General features: G+C 37.1%; 1 protein-coding gene across 1 annotated transcript in view; it reads left to right on the forward strand.

Moving 5' to 3' along the window:
* The first annotated feature begins 1,473 nt into the window (after positions 1 to 1,473).
* The window catches only part of CDH10 (cadherin 10), a 135,422-nt gene continuing 115,724 nt past the window's right edge, over positions 1,474 to 21,171 (forward strand). Inside the window, exon 1 of the mRNA XM_059694740.1 lies at positions 1,474 to 1,835. The gene's annotated coding sequence lies outside the window, so the exon portion shown is untranslated. The remainder of the gene's footprint in view (positions 1,836 to 21,171) is intronic.

Below are 21,171 nucleotides of genomic sequence, written 5' to 3' on the forward strand. Positions count from 1 at the left end.
AATAATGACAAAATTTTAATTTTAGATAAGAACACGTTTTTGTTTTGTGTGTTTTTTTCTCTAAAAAGACTTAAAATATACTATAGGTATGACAGCACTGCCGCTCTTTGTATCCAATTCTGTCATCTCCTTCTCTAACAGTACCAATGATTTTAGCTTGGCAAATAGATTTCCAGACTAAGTCCTACATTTCCAAGCCTCACTTTCAACAATTTGTGGCCAACTGTCTCATTTCCAGCCAATGAAATCTTAGCAGGTTTCAATGGAAGCGAGTATTATTTCCTTCTGCATTTTACTCCTCTTTCTAGAAAGCAGATGTAAGGGTGATCTCTCTTGGATTATCTAAATGAGTTCTTACTCTCTAAGTATTGAGATTCTTCCCTTTCCCATTATGCTGACTGTCTAAGGGGCCTACTGATGTTAAAATAATCAAATATGTAACTAGGGGGTAGTATGCATCTCAGGAACAGTACTAAACTGTAATTATAAATATATATTATGTCATTATAGTTTTAACTCTGTCACTAGCTCCATTGTTTAAGCAAGTTATTTGATTCTGAGCAGTATTATCTATTTTTTTAAGTTATAGCTGAACAAGATCATCTTCATAATTCATGGCCCAGCTTTAAAATTATATGTTTTTGTGATATGTTTATATAATTTATTTACTTAAAAAGGGTATCTACATGTAGCCAGAAAAATATAAAGGTATGTATTTTTTCGTGGAGCTATACTGACATCCTTTGGTAAGGTTTTGGTTGGTTCCCACTTGATGTAGAGATAGAGAAATAGAGATGGACAGTTAGATGGCTGATAAGTAAATAGAAGCACACACGCATTTGGGCATGACACTCAATTTTTTTAGAAAAAAATTTTAAAAGAAAAAAAAAGAAGGTGATTGTGTCAAGTTGAAAGCCTAAATATGGCAATAGCATTAATTGCATATTCAAATTATGAATAAACTAATTTTATCTATGCAATATAAAAATGCAAAGCAGACAAGACAGGCTCACAGGGCTTCCAGAAACAAGGTAGCATGTTCTCGTATGACAATAAGCGGCAACAAAAATAAGGCATTTGGCGCATCAAGAAAGGAAAGTTCACTGAAAGCAAACATACAAATGTTAAAGCGACACAAAAATCACTTTGGTAACGTCTGAGGGCTGCTTGCAATTTGGCTTGGCGCCCCGTTAGTACTTGTATCTCCGTCGCCTGGCGTAAGGTTGGTGCAGGAATATATATGTCAGAAGAAGAAGAAGAAGCATCTATTTAAAAAAGAATCGCCAGAAGCAGTCGGGTTCCTGAGCCTGCGTGACGGGCGCAGCCGGATTAGATGGGCTGATTACCTTCGCCTGGAACAGAGGGGCTTTCTGCCCCGCGGGGGAGGGGACGCCTTTCACCCGAGCCCTCCTCTCGGATGCGCCCTCCCCTCGCATTCACTTGCAAATCGCCTTGTGCTCGCGAAAGCCAGCACTTCCCGGTCTCCAGCCTCCCTGCGAGCCAGCGAGCGCCGCAGCTCCCGCAGCAGAACCTCTCTCCTCTCCCTCTCCGCGGAGGAAGGGCTTCCCCCACCCCTTCCCATTTTCCCTTCCTTAATCAGGAGCCCTGAATGAAAGCCAATCAGCGCCAGCTCGCCCCCTCCCCACCCCGCTGTCCTCGCTTCCCAGCCGTCCAGAGTTAAAAGTGATGCTGAGAGAAAGCTTGAGTTAGATTGAAGTAGCGTCAGGGATAGGAAATAACGGCCGAAAACAGGCAAAAAGGGGACAGAGGGACAATTTCTCCAGGGTTTATTTTGGCTGGAACCAACTTCCGTTATCCAGAAGCTGATAAAAAAGGTAGGAAGACTTCATCTCTCTTCTATTTTTTTTTTTTTAAACTCCCTTAAGGTCTTTCATTTCCTATCCCTGGGGGCAAATGTTTGTTTTTAAGTTGCATCAGGTAATTATTTTCAAATGATCATCTTTAGCATATACATAAATTAATATGGACAGTATACCTATATTGGATTCTGGAAACAACTGCTCTGAATATCTGTAGAGGTAATGTGAAACTGGACGCATTATATATTCTGCTCAACGGTGGGTCATGATATTAGGGTTTGTGACTTTATTCACTCTGAACCAGTGCTAAAAATATATTCTGGAGTGAAATTTGGCATGCTCATCATACTTGGTCTTTATTTTGAAAATCAGTTGAAGAGCTAACATCGTTGCTGTGAACTCTAGCATCTTCTAACATGACTTTACATTCCATATGAATGGATTCACTCTGCACTTATTCATAATCATAGTTCATTGTACGTTTCATATAAAGAGAAATGACAGGCAGAAGACAGATTCCTTGAAACAGTCAATGGCCACTAAGCATCTACATAAATAAAATAGATTGGCATTTATCAGAAATGGAATAGGCATCATTCGCATATTCACATTTTTATGTCTGAGCCAGAAGTATGAGGGGGGCGAGATGAAGAGGGGAGATTAAAGGCATGTAGTCAGCAGTTGCAGCATTTATTGTCTCTGCTGCAATAAAATCCATATTTTATGTGGTGTTAAATTAATGCAGCACGTTGCAAGTCTAAATGTATGTTCCCAACAAGTAACTATTGATAGCACTGTAAGTATGGGCAAAAGCACTAGTCTGAAAGTGGTTTTATGCCCCTGCAATGAAAACCTATCGTCTCCTTAGCATTAAAACAGGGGGGGTCTACAGGTGCAGTCAAAGACAAGCATCACTTAAACACTGACCTTTCATCTTTTGCTTCCAAAAAAACAGATCTATTTCCTTTAATTGTGGTTCTTCATTCCAGTAAAAGCTTCTGTTATCCCAAACTGCACATCCATTACTCTCAGCTGTTTGGAGCTGCATTATTTTTTGTCCCTTTCTTTTTTTCTTCAAGGGCCTATATTAAAAATAATCTGTCCCTCCGATGCCAATGACTGTTATACTTCCATGCATATGTTAGTAGACTTTTTTCCCCTCTACCCCATCCCCCTCTCTCTTTCCTTAAAATGTAGCTACAAGAGCGTCTCTGTGGTGAATAACACTTGGCAAGAGTGTGTTCATTTTTTAGGTCTGGTATGGTGAGGATTTTTAATTAGTAGAACTTTCGTGAAAACATTATGTCATTGACAACAGCTCCTGGTTCATTTTTAGTTCAAGTGATGAAGGAAAAGGTTGTGTCACAGAGAAAGAGGTAAAGGATAAGTTACACAGATCATCTGCCTTGCTCCCCTTCTCTGCAGTGTAGTATTGAGGCACATATGTATTCAGTGTGTAATGTAGAAGGAAATAGTGGCTTATTGCTGTGGGGAGGGTGAAGGGGTTGGAGCATTGCACAAATATAAGCAGAGTGTCTCTGTGGTTTAGGAACGCATCAAATACAAATCTATCTGGATGATAAAAACATAAAGACATGCTTCTTTCATTTGCTTTTATTTATTTATTTCTGGCTGTGTTTTTTAAAGTATGAGTCAATGTCTGCTTTCATTAAATCAGATAGTTCTTTAATTTCAACTACTTTCTGCTAACAAATTGACTTCCCTGGTGAATGCATATGCTTTCCCTGACTCCAATAAAAGAATCAAATTCCGTATACTTAGATGTGTTGGGGGGGAAAAAAAGGAACCCAGGAAAATAGCAAAGCAGCATATAATCTGTATGACGTTCACATGCATATGTGCATATGTGAGGTCTGTGGTTAAATTCCCTGGCACCCAATCAATGCTTCAGGTGATATCCTTAGATGTTTATAAAAATTAGCTGTGTATTGATAAGGACAATAACATATAGGCATTCAATTTAATATTTCAGTGAAAAAGTCTTTTCCTACATTAAGATTTCTTTAAAAAAAGAAAGAAAAAAGAATAGAACAATGATTTTCTGTCTGCAGAGATATACATTTCTGGCACATTATTAAGAAAGTTAGTGTCATCTGAAGGAGGTATGATTTTTTGTTGTTGTTGAAAAAGAATATTTGCAACTGAAAAGGCTCAATCTAAAATATGTGATCCATGTTCAGAGGCTAGGGGCATTTCTCGATCTTCATTTAAGTTTCCATATAAACAAGTAACTGGGGCAGAGTATATAGTGTCTGTGGGATTTCTGAACATATGACTTATTTCCTCTGTTTCTTAGCCTACTTTGTAGCAAGTGATAACACCGCGTCCTGGAATATGTCATTTTTATGCCAAATCTCTCCGCTAGGCTGCAGCACAGGAGCTGCATTAGCTGCGAGGATGCTGATTCAGCAGCAAAGTGAACCCTTTTTATTAAGTGTTATGATCAGTAATAGTGCTGCATAGTAAGCAATTAGTACAAATCACAATGTGAACCCAACTACCTCTGGTCTAGCCCTTGGGGTTGCAAGAGCATTAGCCACAATATATTCTTATTTTTACTATGCAAATTCCATTCTAATACTGTTGCACATTAGAAGTGCTCGTAAAACAATGAAACAAAGTAACACGGTATAAGCAGAGAAATAAAAAGCATTTATGCCAATCATAAGTAATTTTATGCACACAGTTGTCTTCCAAATATCAAGTCTGTATTTGAAAACTCTGCTTTTGATTAAACTAAAACATTATCTGGATAGGGTTTCAGAAAAGTCACTTTGCTAACCATATTATATTGAACAGTTATGTCTGGAATAGACTAGAGCTAAAAATCAAGTAGCAAGAAAGGTGCTGTCATCCTTGTTAGGTATATACTGAGCTATGGTGACACTGATGAAGCACTGGGCTGTGTATATGGTCCCCGTTATGAATATTTTTAAAAAAGAATCAGGGTCCAATGAATAGCATTATAAACACATATTTGAGAAATGAAAGTTAACATAGGAAAACCTGTGTGTGTGTGTGTGTGTGTGTGTGTGTGTGTTTTGACACTTTATTCAGACCAATGAGTTCATGGAGAAATTTTTATTTTGCCATAATTATAATAACCTGAAATATGCATATAGAAAAAATGTCCTATACATAAACATTTAAAAAGGTGTCTTCTCTTTTTTTTTTTTTTCTTCTAAAGCATTTAGATTAGGTTCACAGAGCACTGATATAACATTTCCTGCTTTTACCTCCAGTAAGTTCAAAACCCAAAATTACAGACTTTTTTTTTTATGCATAAAAACGAGAAAATTTCAGACAGTCGACAAGGAGTGCCTGTTTTCTGAGATAACAATATCAGCTCAGAGTCACCTCTGTCCTTTTCTTCCTGCCTGCCCTACAAACAGCAACCTCACCTCACTTGACATTTTAGTATGAGACCTTGAGCCCTTTTAAGATCTATTTGTGTTGTCTTCTGTAAGGGTATCTAAAGCACATGAGGCCATTTTTGCCTTAGCCATACCTTCTTTGTCACTACTCAATCCAATCCATGCAAGAGGCAAACATTGTCAAAAAAAAAAAAAAAATCACATCAGTCACATTAAAGTTGTAGATTTCTGGGAATGCATCATCCTTAATGTATTGTTAACATTGATCCACTACAATAACCAGATAGTTTTCAAATAAATGTTTTGATATAACTTTTGCTTAACTCTTTATTATCAATGGAACTTCTCACAAAAATGTAACCTGATTTTTTAAAAAATATATTTTATTGATTTTTTACAGAGAGGAAGGGAGAGGGATAGAGAGTTAGAAACATCAATGAGAGAGAAACATCATCGATCAGCTGCCTCCTGCACACTCCCCACTGGGGATGTGCCCGCAACCAAGGTACATGGCCCTGACTGGAATCGAGCCTGGGACCCTTCAGTCCGCAGGCCGACGCTCTATCCAGAGCCAAACCGGTTAGGGCTATAACCTGATTTTTTTAAAAGAATAAATGTGCTTTGTTTTCACCAAAGTCATTATATTTCTATACTCTCTTGAAATGTGTATGATGCTCTCCATATAAAAATTACCATATTGGTGGTGAGCTTAAAGACAGGGAAAGCTGAAAATTAAGAATGAATGAAATAAAATTACATTTCACCTCATTTTAGGAAATAAAGGTAGCATTCTTTGAAAATAAGGACAGCCTGTGGTAGGTTGAAATGCCTTCATATAAGCCAGTGGTTCTCAACCTTCCTAATGCTGCGAGCCATTAATACAGTTCCTCATGCGTGGTGACCCCCAACCATAAAATTATTTTCGTTGCTACTTCATAACTGTAATTTTGCTACTGTTATGAATCGTAATGTAAATATGTGATATGCAGGATGTATTTTCATTGTTATAAATTGAACATGATTAAAGCATAGTGTTTAATCACAAAAACAATATGTAATTATATATGTGTTTTCTGATGGTCTTAGGCGACCCCTGTGAAAGGGTCGTTCGACCCCCAAAGGGGTCACGACCCACAGGTTGAGAACCGCTGAATAAGCAATCCCCTGTAGTAGAGGGATACATGTTCTTAGAGAGTTTGTTAGTAACATTATAAAGCAAGTTACCAAACCATGTGATATCAATTTCAAATCCCCTGCCCCCTTTTGAGAAAGCAGACTTGATTCTAAATATTCTGCATGAGTCAGAAATATAAATTAAAGTAAAATCAGATTTCGAATTTTAGAACAGAATTAAGCATAAGGTATATTACAACATTACTTCACACTAGGACATTCATCATTAAATAACATGTCTAAATACTTCAAGGCCCTGCTGATCTCCTCTCCCCCCCCCCCCCCGCTTCCTCCCTGTCCTCCCCCTCTCTCTTTCCCCCCTCTCTCTTTTTCTACCCATCTCCCATTCTCTACCCCCTCTCATTTATGACAATTACAAAGGTGCTTGAATGAGTTTTTCATGCACTTTTTTGTATTACCCTATGTAAAATAATATTTCTGTAAATCTTGTGATTTTTATGGCCAGTATTTTATCATCTGCTATGCTATATACTAGATACATTACATTATCCTTTGCATTATAGCATAAAGTATATGCTTGTTCAGTTGGCTAGAGCATGTCCTTTAAAATGAAAGCAATTCTTGTAGCTATTATAACACCTAGGCTTCTAAGGATTTGAAATTGGCACCAATGTAATTTATTGCACTACCAAGCAATATTGGGAAATTCAGCATTTGCAATGAAATGACTTCTCCAAAGTATGAGGATGTAGAATGCATAGATATAAGTTATTAACTCAGCACATCAGTTGTTTATTGGGGATCTTTGTTGATTTACTGTAACAGAATATTTAAATAGTTTGACACAGCCTTGATTTTAAAAGTGAATTGATCATAAGTTGTATGTTCCCAAAAATAAGAAGTGATTCTTCTTTGTTGAAAGATATAAATATAACCAGTTTATAATCGAAAAATATAAATTGATATATAATGAGAAAATGTCTATTTTAGATATTGTAGAGTAAAAACACTAGCATTTCTCTCTCATTTCAAGTTGAAAAATTGGGAAAAATATACTGTAACTGTAATCAAGTTAAGCATAATGTGTGGAAAATTAAAATGAACTGAATAACATTAATGTTTTAACTTGGGCTATTCTGGTAATCTCTGCAATATTCACATAGTACTAATAAGTACAAAAATTTGTCATCCTATATCATGAAAGGGTAACATGCAAATTGACGCTAGGTGGAACGACTGGTCGCTATGACATGCACTGACCACCAGGGGGCAGATGCTTGATGCAGGAGCTGCCCCTGATGGTCAGTGTGCTTCTACTGTGGAAGCGCTGCTCAGCCAGAAGCTGGCTCATGGCTGGCCAGTCCAGTGGCAGTGGCAGGAGCTTCTTCCACCTTCGTGGCAGTCAGACATCCTCTGAGGGCTCCTGAACTGCCAGAGGGATGTCTGACTGACAGCTTAGTCCTGATCCCCCAAAGAGTGGGCCTAAGCCATCAGTTGGACATCCCCCAAGGAGTCCCAGGTGCAGGCCGGGCTGAGGGACCCCCTGAGTGCATGAATTTTCATGCACCAGGCCTCTAGTAGTGATATAAAAAAGATCAAAGGCAATCAACATATTTTCCTGATTACTAAGTACATTTTCACATATGCTAATGTCATCCATTTTTTAAATGGGACTGATATTTTTTTTTTATATATGACTCTACTCCCAATAAAATCAAGGTAAACCTACTCCATTTGAAAACTATGATAACTTCTGGGAATTTTAAAAAGCCATGAATATTTCTATAATTCTTGAATCAGACTTAAAATTTAGGTGAAGTTCTATAATGTTCCTGGATTATCTCACCTCTTAAGAACAGCTTTAAATTAATAACATCATATTTAGGTAGATTTGAACATATTTGAACTGAGGGAATTTAATGGTTTACCATGCAAAGCTTCCACATATAAGTATATTCATTAATCATTTTATTTAAAATATTCACTATCTATACACTAAAAATAAAATTTTACTGCCTCTAATTCATTGGTTTAAATATATTAATAATAATATAAAGAATATGAATTGTATATTCTTTTAACAACAATGTGGTGTTTTTTGTCTCCTCCTTCTCCTTCTCCTCCTTCCTCTTCTCCTTCTTCTTTTTCTTCATCTCCTCCTCCTCTTCCTCCTCCTCCTGCTCTTCTTCCTCCTCCTTCTTCTTCTACTTCTTCTTCTTCCTCTCTTCCTCCTCCTCCTCCTCTTCCTTTTCCTCTTCTTTCCTTCTTTCCCCCTTCCTTCCTTTATTTTTATTTTTATTTTTGAGTTCTTGATAAAGAATTATAAGTTAGGGGTCATTCCTGCTCTCTAGTCTTGTCTATATTTTGGCACGAGAATGACTTTTATATATGTAGTCTGTAGACCAACATGAACACCAACATGAACATTTATTCTGTCTGCATCTAGCTTCCTTAACTTGAATAAAAGTCTTTCCTCTTGAATAGGAACCTATGGAAAGTCTTTCTGTATTTCTCTACTCCCTTCACTAAGGTTAAGGTTACTATTTTGGAGATTTATTCAAAATTGAATGCTAAGTACAGACATGTACTTGGAAGCACTTGTCCCTCTTTATGCCCCTCCTCCTCCTCTCCTCCTCCTCCTCCTCCTCCTCCTCCTCCTCCTCCTCCTCCTCCTCCTCCTCCTCCTCCTCCTCCTCCTCCTCCTCCTCCTCCTCCTTCTTCTTCTTCTTCTTCTTCTTCTTCTTCTTCTTCTTCTTCTTCTTCTTCTTCTTCTTCTTCTTCTTCTTCTTCTTCTTCTTCCCTCTTGCTGAAATGAAGAGTGGTGATTGTCCATAGAATTTCTATACTAAATAAATAAGGGTCTTTTTATTTTTTTGTTTGTTTGTTTTTCCTAATGACATAGACTTTTTGGATTCATGCAATAAAAAGAAAATGAGAACTCTACATTTTTCTAAAAATCTCTTTTAGCTACTATATCTTTTAAAAAAATACATGAACTAGTTTTTCAACATTTAAAAACTAGGTTATTCTACGTTTGTTTTTTTTTCTCTTGGGTGTGTAGTAACTCTAACCTTTCTTTTTTTAATTTTATTTCTTAAAGTATTACAAAGAGTGTTACATATGTTTCCTTTTTTTCTCCCCCTTGACATTCCCCCAGCTTCCCCCCCCCAGTGTTATTCTACATATTTTTAATTAATTTATAAAATATCACTATCTAGGAAATAGATATAAGTATTTATTTTCAACAGTAAAAAATACTGGGTAAATTAAATATCCCTAAAATCTAAGTTAAGAGAAATAATTTCTCTACTCAACTTTTTTCTTGGGGTAGGATTCTCCATTACTATGTATTAAATCTGAACAAATTGAGGGAAAAACATGTTTTCTTTTTTAGCCCAAATACATGTCAGTATTAGGTGTACAACTTCTAGTTAGTATCCAGCCTAGTGAAGATTTGAAGTTAAAGAAATGGTAACTATAATCTTGACTTCAGAGTAAAGGCATTAATTTACGTTACTTTATTAGTAGGGGCTGGATCAAATTCACTTCTAAGTAGATCCAAGATGAAAAGTGGTGATGAGAAGAGTCTTAATCTTTCTAGAAGCAAACTAAGATGCTGCATATTAACCACTATCCTCAGAACATCCTTATGGACAATTTCAAGTTTTAATAATGCTAATATGCTAACTACAGTGATTAGCCAAAATTTGCAATTATTAATTTAACTATCTTATGATTTTTTTGCTATCATGTGTAGCTATTTGTTCTTTTGCATGTGTCATATTTTCTTTTGCACTTTTCTTTATAAATTTAAAGGATTTCCTAAAATCTAAATAGTAACTTGTTCATTTTTTTCTCAGCCTCTAATTTCTTTCATTTATTTTGGGAAAAGTTTATATGAACCATTCTCTTAGTGCCACACTCAGAGATATAACATTGAATCCAATACAAATTTTGTATTTGAGAAGAGCTTGTTCTAATGTGAGATAATCACAATAAAATATTATATGATACTAGAGGCCTGGTGCACAGAATTTGTGCACTCGGGGGGGTGGAGAGGAGGGGAGGTTCCTTCAGCCTGGTCTGTACCCTCTCACAGCCCGGGAGACCTGCAATCGACCGCCCCAAAGAGGTAGGCCCTGCTCACCTGTCCGGGGCTCCTTGATGGATTTCCCCCTCAGAGGGAGCAATATTAGGCTTTTACTATATAGGATATTCATTCCCTAATGGTGTGAAAATGTCAGTGGGAAAAGAGAGAATGTAACTTGAAAACTTAAATTATATTCTCAGATTTACACATAGTAATTGCATGAGCTAGGGAATTAGGAGATATGAATTTTGAAAATTATGTGAAGGACCCAAAAAAGAGGTAAAGGACTGAGAAAGTGTTAAAAAGATGGAGACTAACTGTTGTGAGTTCCATGAGCCACATAAACTCATTCAGGTGAAACATGAGCCATCTGAATATACTGCAGTAATGGTTCCTTTCACAGATTCTCCTTCTTGAGGTCAGAGTAATGAGAATTAGAACAAGAATGATGAAGAGAGGCAATGCATTACAGAAATAATCTCATTAAAGTGTGGATACCTATAAATCTCAGGAATAATTCTGCAGTCTATTGCAAGCTAAAAGGTCAGTGGGATACCACTTTCTTAGACTAGTTCCCGGAAACTGTCTGATGAAGACATATTATCTGCTGCAAAATGTGAACATTTTAAAAGGTTTTATTTAGATAGTTCATTCTTTTTATTCTTCACATTCAAGGTGATATGAAGATCAATTTAAAATCACTGTTTCTTTTTTTTTCTCTCTCTCTTTTTTTGGTGCTATTTATATAGTAATTTAAAAAGCATCTGGGGTGAATTCTATAGATTATATAAACAAACAAACCAAAACATTAAGATAATCAAATAGACATTTCTGTGAGTCCATAATACCTTTCTTTTTAAAATTTTATTTTTTAAATTATATCACATTTTTAAGTTTTTAGTTTTATTTATAATTCAGAACTAATTAATATATTTATTTTAGAAGTTCACATATTTAAAGAATATACTTAGTACTTTTTCTTTTCCACTCAAATGTAAAAGTGAGGTAAGTCATAATAGAGACAGATCTAGAGATCACAGGTATAATTATTGAACATAGTAACAATAATTCTCATTTTCTTATTGCTGTATATTTATGTTTATAATCCATTTGTCTGTTATTAATTTAATCAAAGTAACAGCATTCTTCATATCATCTTTATTAAATGCTGCAAGCATTTAAAAACATTTATTTTGTTTTCATGGCTTCACTATAATTTTTGTTAAATGAGTTAACTAGAGTTGGTTGATTAGGATGGCTAACTTAAAAGGTTCTATTAGCCCTAGCCAGTTTGTCCCAGTGGATAGAGTTTTGGCCTATAGACTGAAGGGTCCCTGGTTCACTTCTGGTTAGGCCACATTCCCAGGTTGCAGGCTCCATCTCCAGTAGGAGGCCTGCAGGAGGCAGCAGATCAATGATTCACTCTCATCATTGATGTTTATCTCTGTCTCTCTCCCTCTCCCTTCCTCTCTGAAATGAATAACAATATATTTAAAAAATAAGTAAATAAAATGTTCTATTAATATTACATACCTTAGTTTGGTTGACTTTCTAAAAGTATGTAATTTTAGAATTAGATCTTCCAAGGGTTAAAATTTATTCATGTTTTTTCTTTAGTTTTAAAATTCTTTAATTATGTGAGAAATAATTTTATTAACTTGCAGACATTTTCTTTTCATTAGTCAGAAATCAAGTGAGAATGGTATTGTGCAAAAAGAAGAAATTAATTTTAAAAACCTACAAAAGAAATATTGACTAATTAATTATGTAGACTTCGTAAAATCCATCAAATTCTCAAGACAGTCAAGCATTTGCTATTGTTTTAAATGTTTGAATTTTTAAATAATATAAATTATTCTCAAAGCTTAATCAGATGGTTAAAATACATCTATATATTTTGTAATATGGACCCATTTATAGAGTAAATTGCTGTTAATATTTCTGGTAAAATTCTATTCAGTTATCAAGAGGTAAAATAACATACTTAGGTGTTTGGAGCCACCCTGTGGCCATAACACAGTATATTAGAGAATGTTCTCTGGCTTCAGTTTATTTTCCAACTAAACATTGCACTTGGAAGCATTGAAACCAATGTAAACTTACATCAAGGGTTATAAAATTGCATTAAAATATTAAATTCATATTAATTATATTTTACATGTTTATATGAATTATAAAAATATTTATTTGCAAAAGTATAAGCAAAATAATTAAACAGAATTGAGATAAGATATGTTTTAAGCTAAAATATAATTTTACTGTGCAAGTGCAAATCCACTGTAATTACCCCTTAAATGTTTAACTTTCTGAAGGCATAATTCTTTTCAGCATCCTCTGGGGTGCAGGACAAAGAAACCAGGGGCTTCCTTGTTATTTTTGCATTTTTGAAAACTTCAACATAAAAATGCAGCCTGCATGAAAAACAAAGGACTGATGCCAGCAACCCTGGATAATTGAATGTGGTTTTCAGTGGAAACTCAGAGACAAATTTGGTTGCTCTCATTTTTCCATGAATACTAGAAAATGTATAATTCACATGGTGTCATGCACATATTTACCCAACATCAAACCTCTCTTACTAGGTTTTTTGTGTACTAATGACAAACTTGCATGAATGCAGGACCCGTAGATACTGATTCTCTAATAATTTACAAGGAAGTAAATTTAAACAAGAAATACAATTATTTCTAAGGAACCAGAAATAAGCACTTGCCCATTTTTGAAGCTGAAAACAGTCATTGATTGCTTATATGGTCTTAGCTTTCATTGTTCACTTTATTATCTGAAGGTAATACATTGCCCATAGCAAAAGATGTGCGAGACATATTTTCTCTAATTTATTTCTGTATGTATAGCTATATCAATAACTATCTCTTATCTATTTATGTATCTATCTGTCTAGCAATCTAGACAAATCATGCTAACATCCTAAAGTATTACTATTCTTTGTCTTCATCATCATCATCACCATCATCATCATCATGAAAACCTGAGTAATACTTTCATTCCAAGTTTGGACATGGGATCACTTAGTCACATGTATAGGCCACAATGTGAACAGCTCCTGTACTACCTCTTTTGGGCACTGGGTGATTAACTTTATATTAAAAGAATAGAGGTAACTGGGAACTGTAAATAAATTTATAAAATCACAAATACTCTTATGACATTTATCTCTATGTTTGTTACATATTAAAGCAAGAAGTTGTCCATCTTTATAAAGCAAATAATTTTATCCATCTGTTTTTTTTTGCTTTTTTTTAAATTAATTTTTTCCTTTATTGATTAAGGTATTATATATGTGTCCTTGTCTGTTTTTTACACATCAGGCTGTCTCTTAATATAAAACAAGTGATCAGAGCATGTCATTTCTCATACACAGCCCAGAGTCTGACAAAAACAAAGATTACTTTGCTTCCCATTAAACCATTTTCCCTCTGTCAACAAAAGTGCTCCTATTCTAAGAGATATTACTATTGATTTGCTTTTATGCTCAAAAGACTGCTAAGATTTTTTTCTATAAAATGCTGCACACTGTATATATATATATATATATATATATATATATATATATATATATTATTTAATTCAACTCCAAAAGGGAGACAAATTAAAATGGTATATTTAGACATGTTTAAAATATAGATGAAACCTTTTGATGTTGTCATATTCACATTTAGTACTATTGCTTAGGGCAAAGTTATTTTGCAAATTGAATAGTAAATGGATAATCATAAATATAGAAAGACACATATGAAACCACCACCTTTGGTGAGAAAAACAACAACCCAAGACACTTTTAGCTAGACATTTCTAGTTACTTCTGAATTTTAATCTAAAACATAGCATGCCTGTTTACCCAAGGTAATTTAGCCTCAGATGATAAGGGACATTTCCATCATTAAGTATCATCCGGTAAACATTTTTAAACTTCTTACTATTTTTTAAAGGACCTAGGACTAAAAACACATTGTCTATAAATCTTAACACTTTCCCCCTCACATATGATTATTTGGCAAATCCTTTAAATTCTAACTCAATGAACACTATAAAATTGATTCTTCAGTACAACTCAATACTACAGAAGAGGATGGGGTACTTTGAGGTTAAAAATAAGGACATAAGCCAATGTTAAAGACTAAGACAGATTTCCTTCAGGGATGAGATTAAAGCTAAACCCTTAAAGCTGTGACTCCTGTTCTTTCACTCACTAGCTCAAAGATTTTCCTGCACAATTCCGTTTTGAGAGATACTTCTACATGGTAAATTGTTGTCACTCTGGAGTTGGCATATGTACATAGAACATTATTACCTCTGCCACTCAGGAGATTCCTTGTCCAGAAGATGGGGTAATGTGACTACTTCCTAAGCCTGCTGAAAGGATTAGTGAAGCTGTAAGTGTAAAATCCTTGGATCTGATTAAAAATCTATAGCCCTGACTGGGTTGGCTCAATGGATAGAGCATCGGCCTGTGGACTGAAGGTTCCCAGGTTTGATTCTGGTCAAGGGAATGTACCTTGGTTGCGGGCACATTCCCAGTGGGGAGTGTGCAGGAGGCAGCTGATAGATGTTTCTCTCTCATTGATGTATCTAACTCTCTATCCCTCTCCCTTCCTCTCTGTAAAAAATCAATAAAATATATTTTTTAAAAATTCTATAATTGAAAAATTCCTAGTAAATCTTACCGGCATTATTACTACTTACTAGGTAAAATCCAAAATTTTAAATCTAGCTTTAAAAAAATATCTTTTTATTGACTTCAGAAAGGAAAGGAGAGAGAGATAGAAACATCAATGATAAGGGAGAATCATTGATCAGCTGCCTCCTGCATGCCCCACACTGGGGATTGAGCCTGCAAACTAGGGATATTGAATCATGACCTCCTGGTTCATAGCTGGATGCTCAATCGCTGAGCCACACAGGTTGGGCTAACTTAGCTTTGTTTATATTGGTTACTGCTCTGAAGCTCCAACTGCTAAAACTCATAACCATTTAGACAGGCTTCATGTGTTACTTTTTTCTTAAGATGTTTTTTGAGTTTGCCAGAGGGCTCTCTACCTTTGAAAAGCTCTTAACTTTTTATTTATAACTTTTAAAAAAATATATAGATTTTTATTGATTTTAGAGAGGAAGGGAGAGGGAGAAAAAGATAGAAAAATCAATGGTGTGAGAGAATCATTGATTGGCCGCCTCCTGCATGCCTCCTACTGGGCATCTAGCCCACAACCCTGGCATGTGCCCTTGACCGGAATCAAACCAGGGATCCTTCAGTCTGCAAGCTGACACTCTATCCACTGAGCAAAACGGCTAGGGCTTAAGCTATTTTTTTGTATATGCCTTTTATATATATAATTTTATGTAATTATTTTCTTAAAACCAGGATAATTTTGATTTTTATCTACAACCACAACACTTAAGTCAGTAACCCCTGCATTGTAGCGGATGTATATTAAAGAAATCTATGCATTATATAAATAGAATATATTTTATAGTTTACATTTTACAGATAAATATACTATATGAAAAGATTAAATAACTCATTAAAAAGTGTTTTTCTCCATCAGACATTTTCTATCTGTCCTTAAAGTATTTTTATCTTTTATTTTATTTATTTATTTTTTTAATATATTTTATTGATTTTTTACAGAGAGAGGAAGGGAGATAGATAGAGAGTTAGAAACATCGATGAGAGAGAAACATCAATCAGCTGCCTCCTGCACATCCCCTACTGGGGATGTGTCCTCAACCCAGGTACATGCCCTTGACCAGAATCGAACCCGGGACCCTTCAGTCCGCAGGCCGACGCTCTATCCACTGAGCCAAACCAGTTTTGGCAGTATTTTTATCTTTTAGATGTACAAACTCTAAAGCATTTTTTTTGTTTGTTTTTATTGATAGAGGTGTTTAATTGAAATACCAGAGTTAAATTCCATATCTTCTCCAGCAAAAATTTTACCATTATGTTGAATTTTAAAATAAAATCAGATTTGTGTGCATTTATTTGTGCTTGCTCAAAAAGCACTGCATTTTGTAATTGTAGTTTTTAATTCAATTGAATTTGATTTTGTATTGAAATTATTTGGGTGACACAGATAATAAAATCGTATAGGTTTCTGGTGTACCATTCCATAGGTTTTTATTTCAACCTGTTTGATTGATTATCTTACTTATTTACTATGCATAGCTGGCCCTAACATAGGCCTACTGCAAGTTTTGGAGTTATGGTATAGTTACATGTTTTTTAAAATTCTTGCTGGGAACTTGAATGTGCACACCAGATATATAATTGTAACTAAAAAATATTGTGATGTTTTTATGTCTGAGCCCATAAACTAATTCTAAATCAATTTTAAAAGGGAAATAAATACATTACTAGTGAAAATAACAAGTATTTATTTTTGAAAGTGGGAGCATTTAAGGGGATAGTACTCATTTTGAAATACACAAATTCTTATTTTATTCTTTTTTAATTGACTCTTGCTTTATAGCCATTTATTGTTTTATACACATATTATATACAAATCTTTGTGTTATACACTGAGAAGAATACAATAGAAAAAGTAAGAGACACATTATAATACTGAGAAACAAAATAGCATAGGAAGTCCTTGGCAGTATGTAATTAAGTGCTAACATGTCTCTAAACAGGTATGTGCTGGTGTCCATTAATGTAAGGCAGAAAGCTGAGGTAATGGGGCAGATGAAATTCTTACTTGACTTTGGTTTGGAGGATGTAGAGAACATATGTAAGGGCAGGTATTCCAGAATTTGTATCTCTGAGCAAAGACAGGAATGGACACTGAGTTTTAGTCAATCACTTAGAAACCATGCTGAGGAAACTTTATTTATGAAGAAACTTACATACTGGCTTAGGGGGTTCAGATATGATTAAAAAGTTTTTTTTAAAAAAATGTACTATTTTGAAAACTTATTAAAAACTAGAGGCCCGGTGCATGAAATTCATGCACTGGGGGGTGAGGGGGGGGGATCCCTTAGCCTGGCCTGTGCCCTCTTGCAGTCCAGGAGCTCCCAGGGGATATCTGATATGGGGAGCAGGCTAAGTAGGCAGTCAGACTTCCTTAGTGCTGCCGTGGAGGCAGGAGAGGCTCCTGCCACTGTGTCTGCACTTGCCAGCCATGAGCCCAGCTCAGTGCTTCTGGCTGAGCAGTACTCCCCCTGTGGGAGCACACTGACCACCAGGAGGCAGCTTCTGCATTGAGCGTCTGCCCTCTGGTGTTCAGTGTGCGTCACCTCTGGTGGTCAGTGCATGTCATAGTGACCGGTCATTCTGCAGTTCGGTCGATTTGCATGTTAACCTTTTATTATATAGGATATTGGAATACAGGATGTGAGGGGGGTGTTTTTGCAAATAAAATATACAGGAATGATTCTATGTGGTGGATAAAGTTGAACATAAATCATCTTGTTGCTAAGAAGGTATAAAAATGGTGAAATTAATGAATTTAGTGTGGTAGTAAACATATTTCAACCATATGATTCACTGGTACAGACTAACAAAAATTCACTGGTAATAGGAGGGGACAGAGAGGGATGGGAAAATTCTTCATCAATGATAGGTACTTGTTCTTTATCTCATGTTCCTTTAAAGAAAATGTGAATATGGCTTCCACCTTCTCCTTCTTAAGAACTTTAAGCTAAAATCTAGAAGGATAAATGAGATTTAATATGTGGAGAGTGGCTACAGTGTTTGGACAGGTTCAAACGTTGGGCTAATGAGAGGGCACAGTCCTCTCGTGGCCACGTGCAAGTCCCAGCTTGGAGGGCAGAGCCCTCCCAGAACAATTAAGGCCAGCAGCTATAGTTGTCAGCTTGAACGTATGGTCCAAACACATGGCCCCACGTGTCTGAGCAGTATGGGCTTGATAGAGTTCAGGTGTATGTAACTGAGTAGGAATCGAAACCCATGAGGATGTTGTAAACATCTTGACCACGCCCTTACTTTGCCTCATGGAATCTGGCTATAAAATACACAGCTTGTAGTCTGTGGCACTGTCTCTCTCCATCAGAGAGGGCAGCGTCCCGTCGAGACCCAGCTTTCATTCTCTTGTCTGTCTTTTCTCAATCCTTCACCGCCCCCACTTGGGCTCACCAAACCTGGCTGAGCTGGCACGGCACATAAGGCACCCAATGTGGGGCTTAGTATGCTATAGCTGTGCCAGCCCGTCACATAATAAATGTCTGGAATTCTTTAAAAGAACCAAGCAATGTAAATCAATGGCATTAAAATGAGTATCCTAAGAGTACCTTGTCTTTGGAAATGTCCTCAAAATGCCCTAAAGGTTTTCGAGGGCAGGCAAAATGTCATAGGTAGAGGTAGCCATTATGAAAAGACATTTTGCATGGTCACAGACTATATTCAGTGAAGGCCTGAGGAGGGGCATGGAGTGGGGTAGAGAAGGGCTAAGGGGGGAAGACATTTTGAAAAACATTAAGTAGGAAAAATGTTAATGGGGATAATGGAGAAACTTCAGATTGAGTATATTATTGTGTTAAAGAAATCAGTCAGTTTCAGAGTTCCTACTATCTGTCCAGCCTATTGTTAAATGTTGTACATAAAAAGGAAAATTGGACAGATTCTATTTCTTTCAAATGGGTGACAGATGATTATATAAATAATTATCACACTGTGAAATTGGCATTAGGTTGGGGGCTTGCACAAATTCCCCTGACAGCCCCTATGGAAATGGGACAAAGAAGGGTCAGGTGAGGCATTTAAATTCATGCAAAGTTATTGACGGATTTATATGTCAACAAACCAATAGCAACTGGAGGCAGGGGGCTGGTGGCAGGGAGCTGGAGGGTGGCAGCAATTGCCAGACATGCATCACATTAGAAAGACAAAAATAAGCCAGGAAATTCTCTTCCAAGACATAGTGGGGGAAAATATCCATAACTTCCTTCTGGTACAACGTGCTTGCTAGGAATTTATTTTTTCCCTCGTCATTAAAATCACAAACATTCAAAAACCCTTGTGAGCATATTATATATTCAAGACATCAACTGAGCATGGTATTGCCAAGTGTGTGATTATGAAGAAAGGGTTAAACGGAAGGGGGTGTTTCAGACATGGGAAGGCTGAATAGAAGGTTGAAAAACACCATTTTCCTACTTGTAAAAACTCTGAACTTTTAAGCTCTGCAAAATACACGTGCGTGTGTCTGTGAGCGCAGGCAGATCTATTCCGGTAGGATTCAAAAACAATGTTTTAAAATCATACTCTCTCTGTATTGCTGTGTTGCAAACACGGAGCAGCCCCCTTAGGATCGTGTGGCAAAAGCTGCAGCAGAAGCATCGACTGGCAGCACTGTTTACGCTGCTTTCCAAGCCGCCCTCTCCCCATTCCCCCACTGGGAGCCACCATCTCAGAGCCTGGGTCACCTCTGGGGACCTGGAACTGGGGGTGGGGCCCGGGAACCTGGTTCCTCCAGAAAACTTTGCTGCACGTGGGAGCCAGGGATCTAGTCCTGGTGCATGGGAACACACCACCAGCCAGCGGCCTCTCCTGGTGCTTGGCCGTGGCCCTACCTCTCTGGGCAAGGTGCAAGCTCAGGCCAGCAGTCTGGGGCAGGGCTGAGGGTGGGGGCTCGGCTGGGTATATAAGGCCGGTCGAGCTGGTTTAACTTCTGACTTGGGGTTATTTATTTGGGGAGTGCACAAACCGCACAGGCTGGTGGAGGTGGTGGTGGTGGTGGTGGTGGTGGCCACAGAGGCTGCCACAGACGGTGATTTTTTAAAAAAGGCAGCAGTGAGTGATGGGATCATCATGGCTCCCGAGCGCAGGCTGGAGCTGCAGAGTTTTTGGGGTGCAGCAGGAGTGCTGAGCGGAAGGGGAACATCTAGGACCCACAGCCGCTCTGGAGGCACTGGCTGGGTTTTTGTTCAGCTGTGCTCAGCGCCAGGCAGCCCAAGTGCACAACTCCAGTCACAACAGCAATCCACCTTCCCGGAGCCAAAGGAGACGGGACTGCCGCATCCTTCCTATTGTTTAGAGTAGACACTTGCCAGGAGCTCCAGAGTCAGTGGAGCTACCAAGTCCTCGTTCCTGGTTTCCGTTCCCCGCAGCAGGGCTGACAGGGCTGGACACTCCAGCGGCGGGGCTGATGGGACTGCGCGCCACCATCTTTGCCGCAGAGTGATGGTTAATTTGCATATTACTCTTTTATTAGATAGGGTATATGTTACTTTATCCTAAACATGTTTGAACAAATGAAGTTAACAAAGAATCAAGCATTACTCTTTGCATTTTATATGCCTCAAAGGCATAGAAATCCAAATGCTTCAGTCAACCAAGAACTATTGTTTCCCCAAGGTAATTCAATGTAAGTGTCAGTGGAATTATGCTAATAAGTAATTTGTCTAATTCTGCCCATTCTCCATCTCTGGGAATTTTCTTTTTATAATCTTTACCAGAAGATATGTTTCTTGATTTTAGATAGAGATAAATGAGGAGACAGAGAAAGGGAAAGACCGATGTGAGAGAGAAACATTGATTGGTTGCCTCCTGTAAGCAACCCACTGAGCATTGAACTCGCATCCTGGATATGTGCCCTGACTGGGATTTGAACTGCACCTGCAACCTTTTGCTGTACAGAATGACACTCCAACCAACTGAGCCACCTGGCCAGAGACCTAGCAATTTTCTCATGTGCTCTGAGTTTTCATTTGATGTCTGATTTTCCTCCTTTCTATGTGTTTCATCATGATTTGTTTG

The sequence above is a fragment of the Myotis daubentonii genome, chromosome 4, assembly GCF_963259705.1.
Source record: "Myotis daubentonii chromosome 4, mMyoDau2.1, whole genome shotgun sequence".
Classification (NCBI taxonomy): domain Eukaryota; kingdom Metazoa; phylum Chordata; class Mammalia; order Chiroptera; family Vespertilionidae; genus Myotis; species Myotis daubentonii.